A 12,136-nucleotide genomic window follows, 5' to 3' on the forward strand; every position below is an offset into this window, starting at 1 on the left:
CTTTGTTTGCTTCTTTGGTTTTCTGGTAGGCTTGTCTGAGCTCCTTAAATTTCACACGGCACTGTACTGAATCCCTGGTGTGGCCTCCCTGCATCATGGCTTTGGAAATTTTTTCAAATGTTTTTTCATTTAATCTTTTGGAACAGAGTTCTGTTAGCACGGAATCCTCTCCCCAGACAGCGATCAGATCCAGTACCTCCCATGCTGTCCATGCTGGAGCTCTTTTTCGATTCTCAGGAGACTGCATTGTTCCCTGATGAGCTCTGCGTGGTCACCTGTGCTGATGATCTCTCCACGCTGGCCAAACAGGAAATGAAATTCAAAAGTTCGCGGGGCTTTTCCTGTCTACCTGGCCAGTACATCCGACTCCAGATTGCTGTCCAGAGTGGTCAAAATGGTGCACTGTGGGATAACTCCCAGAGGACAATACCATCAAATTGCAGCCACACTAACCCTAATCCGACATGGCAATACCAATTTGAGCGCTACTCCCCTTGTCAGAAATCGGTTTAAAGAGCCCTTTATATCGATATAAAGAGCTTCGTTGTGTGGACGGGTGCAAGGTTAAATCAGTTTAACGCTGCTAAATTCGCGTTTAAAACACGTAGTGTTAGATCAGGCTAAGACTCGCCTTCTTTATGCTGGCAATCGCTTCCTAAATTCTTTAAGAAAAGTTACTTTGACTTATTGGAGAGATTTTCCTCTGAAAAGAAAAGGATTTGAAGAAAGCTCAGCCACCTGTTATATAGCTACAGCCTCTGAAATTAAGGAGTTTGTGCAGTAACAGAAAAAAGCATTAATACCAACCAAAAGGAAACCAAATTTGCAACACAGAATTCCAAAAAACAACAATGCAAGAAAGTTGTCATGTAGATTACATTACACAGCCACACCACAGCTACTGAAGTGGTAAAAACTAAATTTTGCTAGGTTTGGGAAGAAATTTGTTCGGCACACATTAACAACGTGTTGTTACAGGTGTTTCTGAAGATGAGCTAAGATTTAGCAGAACCTAATAAAGCTCTGTCCCCTTTCAGCATCACAGCACAGTTTCTTCTGCCTTAGCCCCAAAGGAGTAGCTGCTGCCTTCAGGCTTTTTGCAGAGACAATAACATTAGAACTAAACTTTTCAGTCTAGGCCTAACATATTCCAAGGAGTTCAAGGGGCCACAATCAAAATTAAACTATTTCTCCAGGCTCAGACAGCACAGCTGCGCTAGTTTCCCTGGCTTCCTTCTACAGCATGGAAGGGACACACTCTCTCCTCCCTCCCTTCTGCAGCACAGCAGGTTGCCAATGGCGTGACACAGGCCGCGTTAGGTTTCTGGCGCCCTAGGCGCCGGGACATTTCGCGCCCTGCACGCAGTCTCGCGCTCCCTGACCCCGGGGGCGGCGGGGGCGCCTGGGCTGCCGGGCGCGGGCAGCGGCTCCTGACCTCGGGGCATGCTGACGGCGCGCCCTGAGCCGGGGACACCTTGGGCTGCCGGCGGCGGCAGCTCAGCCCTCCAGCAGCAGTGGCTGCAAACCATTTAAAAATTTGGTGGGGCGTCACTTTTTTGGCGCCCCAGGCAACCGCCTAGTTCGCCTAAATGTGCACAGCCTGGCGGGGCAGTGACCAGCTGTAGAGAGTAGTGCAGTGTTCCCAGCTCAGACCAAAAATTATTCCTGAGGCTGCAGGAGCAGCAGTGGTAGGTGTGTCTGTGACATTACACTCATATATGTTTCATGAAAATATGCTAATGTACTGGAATATGCTTCACGCAAAAGGTCTCTTGTAACATATCTTACAAAGCTTATAGTCTACTGAGTGTGATCATCCTATTTGTATAAATTGTACCGCTCTTGTATTGAACCTAGAAATGGAAATATAACTTTGAGGTCTATTATTATGCAAGTGTGGGCCATTAATGGTGGTTTGGAATCTTGATGATTCCATTAACCAGGACAACTGACTGCAGATGACTCTGTTTTTATCTGTAAGTCTCTGTGTATCTGTGTGTTGCAAGGGGTAATGAGTCTTACAGTGACATGTGATCATGTCACTGAACTGAATCCATCTTAAACTTAGTGCTTTTCCATTGCAGAAGGGGGTAGGGGAGACCAGAGGGACAACGGATTCCGCCTTATGCAAAAACATATATAAATGGGTGGAACAAAACAAAGGAGAGCAATCATCACTGAGCTGAAACAAAGAGCTGTACCAAGGAATAATTGTGCCCGGCTAGAAGATGTCCAGTGGGGGGGGGGGGGCTTATGGAAGATCTTCTAAGCGGTGAGATTATATGTATTAGATTTCATTAGACATAGATTTGCGTGTTTTATTTTATTTTGCTTGGTAACTTATTTTGTTCTGTCTATTACTACTTGGAACCACTGAAATCCTACTTTCTGTATTTAACAAAATCATTTTTTTACTTATTAATTAACCCAGAATATGTATTAATACCTGGGGCAGGCAGACAGCTGTGCCTCTCTCTCAATCAGTGCTACAGAGGGCAATTTATGAGTTTACCCTGCATAAGCTTTATACAGGGTAAAACGGATTTATTTCGGTTTAGACCCCATTGGAAGTTGAGCATCTGAGTGTTAAAGGCAAGAACAATTCTGTAAACTGCTTTCAGGTAAGCCTACAGCTGTTAGGAGAGGTGATTCAGACCTGACTCTGGGTTTGCAGCAGGCTAGCAAGTCTGGCTCAAACTAGGTAAGGCACTGATGTCCTAAACTGACAGGGCAGAAAAGCAGGGGCAGTAATAGTCTTGGCACATCAGTTAGCAGCTCCCAAGGGGGGGTTCTGTGATCCAATCCATCACAGCGTCTCTCCCTCTTCCCTGTAGCAATGGGGTGATTCAAATCCTTCTGTTTAAAAATCGCAGAAGCCAGTTCAGAGAAAGCATTTTACATTTGTAATCAAATGCACATCTCCTTAGAAAAGTTGCTGTCACAAGCCACAAGTGGCCCCCAGGTTGGGCATTCCTGTATTAGAGATATTGCAAAAGTATCATTAAGTATACAGCAAAATTTTACAAAAGAAAAATAAAACCCTGCCTTGCCTTCACTTAATGAAGAGAGAAGGGAGGAGATGGGAAGGTGACTGTCTTGAAGAGGGGAAGTTCTAAGTTTTGTTTAAATTTTATTTATACAAATTTCTATATCCACTGCAAAGATGGAGCTGATGTACCACAGGGTAAACCCATACATTGCTGCCTTGATCTGCAACCGAGCCTTGCAATAACTGTGTTTACAACCAAATGACAGCAGTGACAGAAGTGGAAGACACTTCTCTCTGGCACCCCAGTCACCTTATTGACACATGAACTCAAAACGCAGGTGAAAATATTGAATGCTAGTATCATTAAGTACAGCCTCTCTTTCCCCCTTCAAAAAAATATACCATTAAGGTTGCAGAATATAACACCAGGATAAGCAAGAAGGTTGCACAGAAGCTTTAACTTGTTCATACTGAACAAGTTAATGCTAAAAAACAAAAGAAAATATCGTTTAAAAATAAAAACATTTAAGAAGAAAGAATAGGAATACAAAATGATGCCGCTGCACAAACATGGCCAAATTAACATTGTTGCAGGAGCCTTTACTTTTGCCTTTCCTGACTTTTGTCTCGACTGTGCAACCTTATTGTTGCTTTAACAGCTTTTTGCATTGAATTATACTTTTCACAACCTGGAAGTTAAAGAATATATCAGCTCTCCAAAACAAGGTAGCAACACTGCTAAAATACCAACTTCCCTGCTGGGCAACCTTCCAAAGAAACAGATCTGAAAAGCTGGATTTCTTCATAATTGCATGCATGTATGACGTACTCTGTCCCCTGTGGGTGTATGCTCACCCCTTAAGAGCAGACAGGGTATTGAAATATACAATCAGCTAAGAAGGTGCACTTATCAAGATCCCTATATGTTTCAAAGCTCTATCTGATGAGAAAAAGAAAAAGACATGAAAGACAGAGAAATGGACTCACGCACTCCTGCAAAGCATCCTGTTTTCATTTTTGGTAAGTCACCCTAGCAAATAAGTTGAACTGTTAGCAATGTTATTTCTTCTGCTGGAGTGAAGCTGACAACAGGTACAGAAAAAGCCTTTGGCCTCTTGGTCCCTTATGTGCACCTGAACCAGGTTGGTAATGTACAAGAGTTGCTTGCTCTGATGGCTGTAGCTGATCTAGTGAAGGTGAAATGAGTTGGAGGTGTCACCACTGTTCATGGCATCAGTCATTTCATAGTAGACAGATGTTCATAGCAGAACCACCCCTATCCACAACACAAAATGGCCGATAGAACCCAATTATCTTTCCCAGAGGTAGAGGTGGTCTTTCCAGGTCTAGGACTGGAAGGACAATGAGGAAAGTTAGCACTGCCAATGACTGTGCTGCACCTGTTCTTTCAATAGTTTATTTTGTTTTCCAGAGTGGTTAAACCAAATCCTTTCACAAGTGCGAAAAATCTCACTTAAAATATTAAAAATATAAAATGCCAAAACTGTTCACCTTGTACTGTGTACTGATTATTTATTCTGGGGATTTATAAATAACATTAGTCATTCCCTTCTAAAGCCCTGTCGTTGCCAGCTAAATAACAGAACCCAACAAAAGGAGGACACTGAAGTACTTCACCTCAGATCAAGCCCCCCTCATGCAATGGGAGAAGGATATGAGGAAGGGGATTTCCAAGATTCTCAGAGGATCCCCTGATACATCTCCCTGGGGAAGTAGGGTTTCAAACTTGAGAGGCTGCCAGGCGTGCAGAACGTGTGACAAAAGAGCACCGTGAAGGCAGCTGAACCCCCTAAAGAACAGTAGGCTGAAAGACAACCTATCTTGTGGATGGTCTGCTCCCATAAAGTCTATGATAGGGCACAGAGTGAAGGAAGTTATCCAGGCCTTTAATTTTAAAAAAGGAGAAATAAAGATAAGAGGAAAACTGCATAAAGTCTTCAGCACATTTCTTCCTATGTACTTGTCATTCATGTATTCTGGGATGCCACACAGGGCAAAGCTATTTACTGAGACAGCAATTTACAAAAAGATTAAACTATCAAGCTTTGGCATAATTGTTTATAACCATCATGTGTATTACAAGATCAAAATGAAAAATGTCATATTGCAAAAACAGGGCATTCCCCACAGTGCTAGTACAAGAACGCAAACCATTTGCTCCAAATTACAGGTGTTACAACCTGTTTCACCACACAATGTACACCTGAGCAGCTCTCAAAATCAAGATGAAGCTATCAGTGGCACATGGCTGCAATAGCCGAGGATGACAGTGCTGTGAGGGTAGTAAATCCTGCAGCGTTTTCTTCTTCATGGTAAATTAACATCAATCCACCTCTCTCTATGGAACAGAATAATGCTGTAGAGGCCAGTCCTGCTCCAACTGAGATAAATTGCAGAACTCCCATCCAACTTCAACAGTGCAGGCAGAGGCTCAAAATCTTGCATTGGAAAACAAGAATATAAAATCAAGACTTGCAGTTGGGAATGGAATTATGGTTAGGAATACAGTTAGAATGTTCCCGTGTTAATGAGGAATAAAATACCAATAATACAATACAAAGAAATATACTCTACTTAGACTTGTATAGATTTAAGCCTTATTCCATAAGTAAAACAGTAAATAATACCGTATATAATTTTATTTAGCCCACACCTAAAATATGTGTACATATCCTCAGAAGTGGGAACATCTGCACAAAAATTCAGGCTATGTACAATGAAATAAGCCTAACTGCATACTTTTCATATTGTTTTCATTTTATACTACTTCTACTGTGCCATATAGTTTCCACTTCCAAATCCCTAAAAGATTAACTTAGGGACAATACAAAGAACAAATTAACAAGATAAAAGCAAGCATCATCCAAAGTAAGTCTTCCCCTTCCTCTTCTAGGGTGACTTCACTTTCCATATCTGCCTTCCAAATTGCAAACTCTCCAATGCAATGAGCTTTGTGTCTTTAATTTTGAATGTGACAGCTTTTAATAAGGTCGATTAGGGTATTTTTCTTTTAAAATGTTATCACAGCAGCTTTTTTTTTTTTTTGTGGTGGGGAGGAGGAATACAGGAAGCTAGAATAGTAATTGTAGGGGTTTTTTTGATTGCTTAAATACTTAGGAGTTGTGTACATGGTTGCAACACAAAGGGGGTCAGAGTCAACACATTGTAGACTTGTATCTGAAGCTTTTTTTTTTGCTGCACATATCGGTTTATTTCTGGGTACACCACCAATATTTCGAAGATGATACTTTTATAAAAATCATCTCAGGCAAACAGAGGTATTTTATTGGCATGATTTAAGACAACTTTCATCCCACTTTGACAGTATGCCTATGTCCAGCAAGATGAGCTATGCACGGAAGGCACAATTTATCATTATTCTCAATTGCACATCTGACATTTGTTTTATAGCTCTTGGAAATAAATCAATCCATAGAGGATGTGAGATAAATTCCCAGGTTGGGGAGGGCATCAAGGGACTTCTATAGCTGATCATACATTACTAAAGAGACTGCAAATGGAAAACTTTATTACCTTGTACAGACAGTGTACTTCTACTCCATTTATTCTGTGTTGCTATTTGGTCAAGCAAACCAAATATCAAAGACATTACTGGACAAGGGACACACAAAACACAATATTATACCCAAAGGCCAGATCCTGCTCCCATTCAACAGGACCAGGACAAAGCCCTAATCTTCCCAGACATGGCTTTCCATCTCAGAATCAAGAGAACTGTGCATACACAACTCCTCCCATATATATACACATCTAAGCACAGTCTACTGTCTAGCCAGAAAACCACCCATGAGATTCATTTTCCAGGCTGTCCAGATAAAATATAGGAAAACTGTTCTATGCCTTACCAAATAGAAAAATTAAATGATTTTAAAATACAACCTTTATAATATTTAAACCTAAGCCATAACTAATAACTGTTTGCAGTTCAACCTCATTCAACCGGAAACATTCAGATCCACATTTTCAAACTTGGAAACAGAAACTTAGGTTCCTAAATCAAAGTGTGCTGGCTGTCTACAACTCCGGTTGAAATAATAAAGTGACCAGTACACCTCTAAAGAGGGGGGGGGGGGGGAATGAATTTAGAAAGAAAACAGAATTAAAATCTGAAGTGGCTAAGTCACAATCTTTGACATGCTGTTAGACTATAAGACACAAAAAAGCACCAATCTCTTCTCTTTCTCCCTACACAGGGACACTAACATTCAACATCTATAATAATTGGTATTTAAAAAAAAAAAAAAGTCACCAAAGAGCATCAGTTGCCCACCTACCTTTCTGTAGCTGTGAGCCATTGACCCAAAATTCTAAATTTACAGAAGTAAATGTTAGAATAGCACTGATTTTTCTTCACACTTCAAAGTGTTGAGAAAGCATGTTAGTACTCATTTAGCAATCATGAGTGGTCAGCCATCTGAAAAAGAAAAATAATTGGAACTAGCTTCTCTGGATTAGCTTGGCTCAGTAATCAAAAAAGCTAAATGTTACTGACTCATATGGTGGGAGCTGTGAGGGTTGATAGATAGTTCACTTTCAAGAGTCCACTGCGAAGTTTAAAATAAAGTTAAGTGTGAGAGTTTCAGGTCATGTCCCTAGAAAACATCACCCAACATCACTAAACTCAATTTATTTAATTGGCAACACCAGGCAGTTCCTGGTACAGAGTATGGGAAGAATGATACAGTGCTTCTCTGAATAAGGATACCGTAGGAAAGAGTGTTGGAAACCTCACAGTGCAGCTAGTTTCTGTACACCATGCCTTCATTTGGTCTCAATTCCTTAGAAACAACCATCATCATTTCATTGCCTTCAGGGTTATAATTAGCTAGGTTTATAATTAATGCCACTTTAGTTAAACTGCATATGGTAAACCAGCAGGAATGAAGAGTAAATAACAAAACCTACGTTTAAAAAACAGTAAGATTTCAACAAAACTAATAAAACTTAAAAAAAATGCAACAAAGACTAACCTGACATCATCTCAGTGTTCATCTTAATTTGGATTTTTCTACCTTTTAATAGTTTTCATTCAAGTTTAGATGAAATGTTTAAATCTTATTATTGACATTTTGTTAGTTAGTTTACCCATAGGGGAAAAGAAGAGGGGCTAGGGGACTCTCACATTCAGAGATTTATACAAGGGAAGTTCATTTTACAAACAAGAATGAAACAGGTTTCAGTCTTCTCCATGGCTCTGAAGAATGGAATGGTTGGTTCTCGGGAGCTGACATGTCTTACTCATGAAGACAACATCTTGAGGAGAAGAATTCTCCCCCTGCCCCATTTGATTAAATATGTGAGTAACCAATTAGGCAACTCTCAAGCCTACCACACATTTCACATTAAACAAAAAAGGATTAAAAAGGAAGATGAAAGACATTCAGTCTGTCCTGATGGAGGAGATAGGACAGTGTCACCATGCTCTGAGCAAAACTGTACTTGGGATGTTAGCAAGGGGGAATGGCCTATATTTTTGCACCCTTGCCCCTGACAACAAAGTAATAAGAGATACTGATAATGGGTGATTGACACAGGGTGACCAGATGTCCCGATATTATCGGGACTGTCCCAATTTTAACACCTTTGTCCCGTGTCCCGACTGCACCTCAGTCAGGACACCCTTTGTCCCGATATCAGGGACCACTCACCATCACCCCCAAATGTTGGGGCTGGCATGGTGGCGCTTCTGGGGCAGTTCCCAGCGGTGCGCCAGCCCGCCGGCAGAAGCCTGCAGTGCTGGTGGCCCCTTGACACAAAGGCGGAGGGGGTCTCTGTGTTCTGCACCGGCTTCCTCCTGCCCAATCAGAGCTGCGGGGGTGTGGCTTGCAGGTGCCGGCAGAGAGTTTCCTGTTACTGTTTCTCCCTCTTCACTGAGCAGTGGGCCTACCGTGTCTTTGGTCTTCCTCTTGCTCTATGTATTGATAAAAAGTCTTTTCGTTTCCCTTTATTACTGTAGCTAGTTTGGGCTCATTTGGTGCCTTTGCCTTTTTAATCTTGCCCTTGCATGATCAATCATAGCAAGTTTAATGGACATAAACACATATCTAAAGTTAAATCACATGCACAAGAGTTTGTCATGTTAGAGCCTGAATTTATAACCAGCCCGGAATTGTTTTGCAGAGTGTTCAAAAAGTTGTGTGCTTTAGTAATGTACCTTCCCTCTCCCTGCCCCACTCTGCACACATTTGCATCACAAGTTGTGCACTACCTCCCATTCTTCACCTGTAATTATTTTGGAGCAGTTCTACATTAAAGGGTTGCAGCACCCCTGCCAAGTTTACCTCCCCTCTATTCAGAGCCTGCCCCCTTGATTAGCACCTACAATCCTCTTCCTCCTCTCTTCCCTGCTTCTCCCAATGACCCACACACACAACTCTGGTGTCTTCCTTTCCCCAAAACACCTATTCATTCACCCCTTACCATGCTGCTCCTCTGATGTGCCTAACTAACATTCAGCTGCATCTCACAGCCTAATCTGGCTGGTGCTACTGTGGTTGCTCAAGTCACTGAGGCAAGATAGCCACCCATCAAGATCTGCCTGTAATCCACCTGCTCCTCTTGCTGGTACTGTTCACCCAGCTGCCATTACAGAATAGCAGCCCTAAAATCTCTAGCCCCAGGCCTCGTGTCACTATTGGTTTAGATTATCCTGACCATAAGATCCTTCTGACAAGTAATATATGTGACATTGCACTCTATATGATTTCATGAAAATATGCTAATGAGTGTAAATATAATGCAACTGGAATATGCTTCATACAAAGGTCTCTTGTACAGTATCATTACAAAGCTTATACATTCGAATTTTGTGTAAGTCAAGAATATATACCCGACAATTACGCGCAAAAAAAACCTTATGGAACTCTTTCTGCAAGCATGGATTTGCATAAGATCGGGTTTGTGTAACCCGGGGAGCATCTGTAATCTGAGTGTGGTCATCCTATTTGTATAAATGCATCACTCTTGTATCTGAAACTAGAAATATGAAATATAACTCTGAGCTCCTACTGTAGTTAAGCAAAGTGTGGGCCATTAATGGTGGTTTGGAATCTTGATGGCTCCCATTAACCAGGACAATTGACTGTAGATGGCTCTGTTTTACTTGTAAGTCTTCCTGTGACATGTGTGCTGGCAAGTGGGTAATGATGTCTTACAGTGACATGTGATCATGTCACCTGAACTGGAATCCATCTTTAACCTGGTGTTTTTCCATTTAGGAGGAGGGGTGGGAATCCAGAGAGAGATAAAGGATTCCCGCCTTATGCAAAAGATATATAAGTGAGTGGAACAAAACAAAGGAAGCGGCCATCATGAGAAATCCCCTAGCTACCACCTGAGCTGGAACAAGGTACCAGGGGAAAGGATTGTGCCCAAAGGAGGAAGGTGTCCAGTCTATGAAAGAAACTTATTGAAACATCTCTGAGGGTGAGATTATATCTGTACTCAGTTGTATTACTGCATTAAACATAGACTAGCGTGTTCTATTTAATTTTACTTGGTAATTCACTTTGTTCTGTCTGTCACTACTTGGAACCACTTAAATCCTACGTTCTGTATTTAATAAAAATCACTGTTTATTTATTAACCCAGAGTATGTATTAATACCGGGGGGGATGAGGGGCAAACAGCTGTGCATCTCTCTTTATCAGTGTTATAGAGAACGAACAATTTATATGTTTACTCTGTATAAGCTTTATACAGGGTAAAACAGATTTATTTGGGGTTTGGACCCCATTGGGAGTTGGGCATCTGAGTGTTAAAGACAGGAACACTTCTTAAATTGCCTTCAGTTAACTTTGCAGCTTTGGGGCACGTGGTTCAGACCCTGGATCTGTGTTTTTGAGCCAGACACACCAGTCTGCTTCAAGACAGGTGCTGGAGTCTCAAGCTGGCAGGGAAAGCAGGGGCAGAAGTATTCTTGATACATCAGTTGGCAGATCCCAAGGGGGTTTCTGAGATCCAACCCATCACAATATTTAAGAATCCTGAGTCTCCTTCTCGCTGCATCACCTGCAAATATTGGCAAAGAGGCCTCAGGAGAAGCTTGAATACAATATAAGCAAGAGTTAATGCAGAACATCTCATTTTTCTCTTTGTTCTCGCCTTACATTTCCACGCAGTCTTCTTCCAACCTTCAACATCTCCTTTTTTCCCAATATAGCCTCCATAACTAGTGCCTTCATTCAAGCCATTGTTACTTGCTTTCCCACAACAAAATCTAAGAATGCTGGCCATCTTCCAGCTGCCATTGCATCAGCTCAATGTCATTCAAACATCCTCTAGATTTTCCTTCCCTATACACAGCAATCTTCCCCACAACCCCACACTCATCCCTGCTACTTCTGTCTAGGGTAGCCTAATTGCCTGCAGATTCCCTACGCTCACTGCAGAACATTACCTGATCAGTAAATGACTGAGACTTTTAGCCCATAATGTGAACAAATAGTGAGTCAGCCCAACCAAAAAGGGGAACTGTCATCAAAAACACAGATTTAGCACACACAAATCAGAGCTATGATCAGCTGAGGAATTGCTGAAGTATGCCCTGTGAAGCTACCTAGTTCTCCACTATCTTCTTAACAACACCGAAGGAAGGTACTCTTCTTCTGTTGGTGAAACTGAACTTACTAAAGGACTAGGCAAAAGTTGGTAGTGGAGAGAAGAAAGGTTCCATCTGCAGAGCGGCAAAGCAGAAATTCAATCCCATAACCTCTTAGGCAAAAAGCAAAAAAGTAGAAATGTTATTCTTCCCTCACTCTATCTCCACTGGAATTTCCTATAAATGAGAAGGAAGAGCAAAGAAACTATAACTAAAATAGGTCCAAAGAGCCAATCACCAGTCAGAGAAAATTAAATGCCAACAGAGAGCAAACACTGTGAAGGAGTGGACTGTTTACAAGCAAGAAAGGTCACACATTGTCCATAAACGTGCTGAAGCAGAAAAGTTCTAAATGTCTCAGGGTACGTCTACACTGCACGATTATTTCGAATTAGCTTAAACAGATATTACAAAACAGATCTAATAGAATCGGTTTAGCGCGTCCACAGTGGGATCACGAAATCGATTGTTTGCGTCCATGGTCCAAAGCTACCATCGATTTCAGG

At 41.6% G+C, this 12,136-nt stretch overlaps 1 protein-coding gene across 5 annotated transcripts in view; it reads right to left on the bottom strand.

The window, feature by feature from the left end:
* The window catches only part of CCNY (cyclin Y), a 235,617-nt gene that overhangs the window by 169,691 nt on the left and 53,790 nt on the right, over positions 1-12,136 (bottom strand). Inside the window, exon 2 of one of the 5 annotated variants that reach the window (XM_075062218.1) lies at positions 7,306-7,445. The exons of the other annotated variants lie outside the window; for them this stretch is intronic. The gene's annotated coding sequence lies outside the window, so the exon portion shown is untranslated. The remainder of the gene's footprint in view (positions 1-7,305; positions 7,446-12,136) is intronic. 5 annotated transcript variants of the gene reach the window in all.

The sequence above is a fragment of the Chelonoidis abingdonii genome, chromosome 2 (assembly GCF_003597395.2).
Source record: "Chelonoidis abingdonii isolate Lonesome George chromosome 2, CheloAbing_2.0, whole genome shotgun sequence".
In the NCBI taxonomy this organism is placed as follows: Eukaryota; Metazoa; Chordata; order Testudines; family Testudinidae; genus Chelonoidis; species Chelonoidis abingdonii.